Genomic DNA, 6,034 nt, shown 5'->3' with positions numbered 1-6,034 from the left:
AAGCTGAGTGTAACTCAAAATGAGTACTTTCTCCATTCCCCAGAATGAAGCACAAGGAGATTTATTTGTCATTTTCACAGTGAAAACCTGGTGAAATAAAACTCTGTGGGAGATTCCCAGGAGAATTTAACTCTGAAGTTAGTCCACTCACAGCAATGTGTTTAAATACACCCCAGCCTGCTGATTTACTTTACCTCTACAATTTACCTTTTCTGAACATTTCATACAATCAACATGTCAGGCAAATTTTGTGTCTGGTTTCTTTCACTGAGCATGTTTTAGAAATTGATCCACTTAGCCTGTAGCTGTAGTTCATTCCTTTTTGTTGATGAAGAGTACTATATGAATAAACCACATTTTGTGTGACCACTAAAGGATTTAAATGTTAAGTAGATGTGTTATAGGAAGATAGTAGAATGAAATGAAAAAGGATTTCATGGTGATAACTGAACAACTATCCATAGGAACTTGGGATCTTAAAAATACTTGTCTTTTCCAAACCTGTGTTTGTTCTCCTGGTGGCCCACAAATAGTATAATCCTGCTATAAACAGTGCTATTGGGGAATCAAATGGACCAGAGTGGGCCTCTGCTATTTTTCAGGGCTCCTTAGAGATACCTAACTATATGTCTGGTGCAGAGATCACCATGAGCCTAGACTACCTGCTGCAAAAAAAGCAGGGTGCTTTAAAAAATGTCCCAGGCAGTGCCTCCCTGGTGGCACAGGAGTAAAGACAAAGCCTATGAAGCTTCTGCCAGCCACGACAGTATGAGTTTGATCCCTGGGTGGCCAGGAAGGTGATGCACATGGCGCAGCAGATCTCTCCTGTCCCGCCCGATACTCAATCTGTCTCTGGTGAGTCCTCTTACCTCCTGCACCTCTGGCCTGTACCCCAGTTCTTGTATGCCAAACTAAATCAATCTTTTTTTAAAAAAATTAAAATAGGGCCCTCCCTGATGGCGCAGCGGGTTAAAGCACTGCACTAAGAAGCTTATGCCACTTCCGCATGAGTTTGATCCCCGCCTGTCCCAGAAGAGATCCACATGGCGTGGCAGACCTCTCCTGACCCGCCCGCCGCTTCCCTCAGCAGTGTACTTCATGGATCTGCCTGTTCTGCTCCCCACTCTGTCTCTGGTGAATCCTCTCACCCTCCGCATCTCTGGCCTGTATCCCAGTTCTGTACGAATAAACAAACAAATCTAAAAAAAAAAAAATTTAAAATAAACATCCTAGGCTACTGAGAAGACAAAGCAGCCAGCATAATGGAGATGCTGACAATTTGATCAGTAAGAAAATACTAAATAGAACTAATGGGAGTAAGCTGAATCTGTAAGACCCTACATTTGATACTTGAAAAGGGTAATATTTATGCATGGAATTTTTTTCAGGAGTAGATAGAATATCTATTATATTTAGAAATATAGAATATCTATTATATTTAGAAAAGGTGTAAACGTGTTGATATAAATGTGTGTCACCTCTTCTATTAAATATATCTTTATAAAGCAGAAATGGATATGAGAATGATCACTCTCCTCCATTAGGTCTCTGCTCAAATGTCATTAGAGAGCTTCCTTAACACTCCAGTATTAAATGGATTCCCTAACCCCCATACCCTGGCTCTTATTTTCCTAGAACAATTTACCCTGACAGGTATTTTGTTTCCCACTAAACATAAACCTCATTAAGGCAGAATTTAAATATTGCTCTATTCCACCCCTATTGGTGCCTTGGTATCTAGAAGGCACTCTTCTTTGTTGATAGCCCCTCCCCCAAAGGTAGTGACTGGACACAATAACTAAGGGAAACAGTAGCAGAAGATAATGAATTAGCCAGCTGGCCTACTGAGGAGATATAACATGCCATAACTTTGCAAAGATGCCTCTTTCCCGAGAAACAAAATCCTTACTGTGATGAGATGTTACTCGTGTGCAGACATTTCCAGTATGACATATAACAAAATACTGAGAAACACAATGTAATAGGTAAGTAAAACAACACAGTAATTCAACCTCAGGTGTGCTCTTAACACCAGCTGGGGAGTAATCACACTACAATCTCCTATTCGATTCATTTCCTTACAGAGTGTTAAGTATCCAATCCCTCTTCCAACTTTTCTCTCAACCGATGACCTTGCAAATAGAAACAATCAGAAAAGAATTTACACAAGTCAATTATCACATACCCCCACCTGTCAGCCCTGCTATCCTACTCTGCCTCTTCCTGTCACTTGCTCCTCAGCCAGTGCTCCACTTGGGCACTAGACCTCACCTGTATCTGGCTAGCAGCTAAGTTGCATTTAATGTCTGTTATAAGTGTCTGGGGCTTCAATTTCCTGCATTGCCTTTGTTTTTGTCTCCCCTGTTATCTTTGGATTTCCCTAGAAACTCCTTAAAATAGAATCAGCCTCACAGCGCTTTGAGAGCTATAATCCAGTTATAATCCCGGAGCCCTACAGATGGTATGGTGTTAGAAATAAGCAGTATTTTATAATCTTATGATTAAATATTTTGGGTATTTTAGTGGACTAGAGTCCCTGGGCTGAGATCTTGAGAAGCTTCTTGGCCTTTCCCTACCTCTTACATGAGAAAGGCAGGCTCAAGCCATCCAAATGCCCTCCGAGTCAGAGAAGACAGTCATTTTCCCTGAAGGCAGACTATGCCAAGAACAGAAAGCTGAGTGTAACTCAAAATGAGTACTTTCTCCATTCCCCAGAATGAAGCACAAGGAGATTTATTTGTCATTTTCACAGTGAAAACCTGGTGAAGCTCTTGGAAATAAAACTCTGTGGGAGATTCCCAGGAGAATTTAACTCTGAAGTTAGTCCACTCACAGCAATGTGTTTAAATACTGATTATAGGTTCTAGCAGCTTCTGCTTCAGGTGAGTTGATCTGCTCCCCTCAGCAGTGTACTTCATTGATCTTCCTGTTCTGCTCCCCACTCTTGTCTCTGGTGAATCCTCTCACCACCCCTGCACCTCTGGCCTGTATCCATGAGTTCTGTATACATAAATAAATGTCTTTTAAATAAATAAATACCTGGGTCACAATTTCATGTGTCCCTAACTAGATTCCTAATCTTCATACATAAATCTGTGCTATCCACAGGTTTCTTTACCTCAACTGCTTAGACAAAAAAAAAAAAAAAAACTAGAAATTTAACTCTGAAGCCTCACTTTACATTCCACTGTCAGCAAATCCTATCAGTTTTTCTTTCAAGATAAGTACAGCATTTGACATTGTCTCAAAATTCAAAGTGCTGGCTCATTGGTCCAAGCCACCTATACTTCTCACCAAAGTCACTGCTGTCATCTCTTAACTGTTTTGTTTTTATGCTTGCTCTCTGAAAACTAAGTCACACTTCTGCTCAAAGTCCTCCAAAGTCTCTCATTTCGGAGTAGAAGCCACAGTTGACACGAGGCACTATGTAGTCTGATGCACCCTCCACTCTATTTTTCCCCATCTCACCTGGTTCAGCCCTTGCCGGCTACCTTGCTGTTGCTAGTCATCCAACGTGTTTCTATGCTAAGGGCCCTTGCTGTTCTTCCAGTCTTCGTTCTTTTCTCCAGGGTATCCACAAAGTTCATGCCCCAAACCTTAGTCCAAAGGCTATCTTGATGAAGTTTCATCCACTCAAAAGTTCCAACATCACTCTGCTTCCCAGCTTCCTCTGGCTCTCCCAACTTCTCTCTGTAGCACTTATCTTTTGAGGTGTCATGTAATTTATTTAGTGTTAGTCTCCTTCCACCAGAATTTAAGTCCAATAAGGGTAGGAGAGGTATGTCTATTTTAATACTGCTACATTTTCAGCAGCTAAATAAACAATAAGATCCACTGTGAAATGAATAATAAATGCTTACAAAATAAGAGAATGAAAACTAAACAACAACAGATTTCAAGAAATGGCAAAAGGACTAAGAATAAGACATAACCAAATTTAAAATTTATATGCACTTGTATTCATTAATAGTTTGTTGACTCAATACAGAAGAAAGAAGAGACAAGAAAAAAGGTAACTACATACTTAGCAACTTTGGCAATAGGATCTCATTAGGCTTTTAATGTGTACATTCTTCTTCAAGGTAGCCTCTGGTTCAGAGAATTAGGTAAATCCTTGGAGTGGTAAATCTTCAGGCAACCTGAGTTTAAGGTGGTAATTATAAATATTTGTTAAGATCACCCTCAGAACCTGAGTTTGGTCTGCCAGCTAATTTTTATATTTAGCCAGAGTTCAAGTGGCAGACTATTTAGACGTTCTTGCCAGAAGGCACCAGTGCTACCCTTTCTCCATCCTATTCAGGGGCTTTGGACAAAACTTAGTTCCCTTACTTGAGAGGCTATAGATAAAGTGCTACTACCTACCAGGAGTGACACTTTCCAATATAACAAGCATATGTCAATTACAGCTGAAACATAGCTTCAAGAGGTCTTACTGTTTTTATTATTACTGCTGTTCCGGCATTCTTGGTCACTTAGATGCCATTATGGCTTTCCAGGTGTATAATGGACTAAATAAAACACAATGAGAAAATTAAATTCCCTGAAATAAGCTTACTTTTGCAACAAGTACAACACTTATCTTAACCATTTAGTGTGATGTCATAATGTAGGAACTGCTGCCACCTGCTGGTGATACCCACGTTAATACTTGGGAGATAGAATATTCCAGTTAAAATTTTAAAATTCCCTTTCAAAGTAGACCATGACATGAACGGCTTTATGTTTACCTTATCTGACTAACTATAATTTCCTCTTAACTACAACAACAAAAACAAATATTGGGTATTTTAATGGATTTCTAATGTAAATAAGAACCCTTTATTACCAATAAGTGACCTTGTTGACAGTGATCCAGGTTTCAAAATATGGCTGCTGAATCTTTTCTCCATTATATATCTAATCAACAGAAAGCAAATGTCCATCATTGCTTATTCATGGGATTTGTAATTCTTCTGAGATGGCACAATGATGACCTCATACCAGTACAGAGCCTCGTGGGTCCAGTTGACCCATAAGTCTGATCAACTTATCCAATGTTTAATGATTTTCTCACACAAAAAAGAAAATTACTAAGGTACTCAGCCCTAAAAGTACACATAGCTAGTGAAGTGTCCCAAGAAAATAACTATGTGTAAAAGGACAGAGACATGAATCAAAACAATTTCACTGATTTGCTAAGTCTGCTAGGATTGGGTCATTAGTCTTCAAGATAAATTTTCAGCTCCTGACCAATGCAGAAGCCTCAAGATCTAATGGATGTTTATGTAACATAACAATAAAAATAGATGGGACAACTGTGATAGCCTATGGAGACAAAAGGTCCAAATGTAATATGTAGTTTATCCTGGATGGCATCCATGAAAAGATAAAGGGCATTAGGAAAAAAATCAAGGAAATTTAAATCAACTATGGACTGTAGCTAATAACATGTCACATTAATGTCAAGATGTTAACAGTATGGGAGATGGATATGGAGTAGATAGGACCTTTATATGTTCTTTGCTATTTTTCTGTAAAAATAAAACAAAACAAAACAAAATCTAAGACATTCAGCTTCACCAGTAAATTCTACAAACATTCAAAGGAGATTGAATATCTAGCTTTCTCAGTCTTCCCTAAAACTGAAGAGAAAGGAACATCCAAACTCATTTTACAAGGCCAGCATGACCTAAAGCCCTGATAAGCACATCGCAAAAGAAGCAAATCACAGACCAATATTGTTGATGAATACAGAGGCAAAAAACCCTTAACAAAAGCAGATCCTTACGTTATTTCACTCACAAGTTTAAAAATAAAACCTCTATTTTGACTTTAAAAGTTATTAATGTAGCTTTTCCCCATTTATCAGTTCTAGATTAAAAGGTATTATATAAAATCAAGAGACATGGTGAGCCTCCGATGGGTCCACATCAACATGTGACAAACTCAGCCCACTTGGAAAAGAGGCTTCACAATATGGTATCAAACTCTTTATTCTAGCTTATACTTAATACACCCAGCCTCCCACAAACTCATTTCAAAGGGATTTCATGGG

This window comes from Condylura cristata, unplaced genomic scaffold (genome assembly GCF_000260355.1).
Source record: "Condylura cristata isolate star-nosed mole 26May11 unplaced genomic scaffold, ConCri1.0 scaffold00021, whole genome shotgun sequence".
In the NCBI taxonomy this organism is placed as follows: Eukaryota; Metazoa; Chordata; class Mammalia; order Eulipotyphla; family Talpidae; genus Condylura; species Condylura cristata.
Note: the sequence above shows the minus strand (reverse complement) of the source record.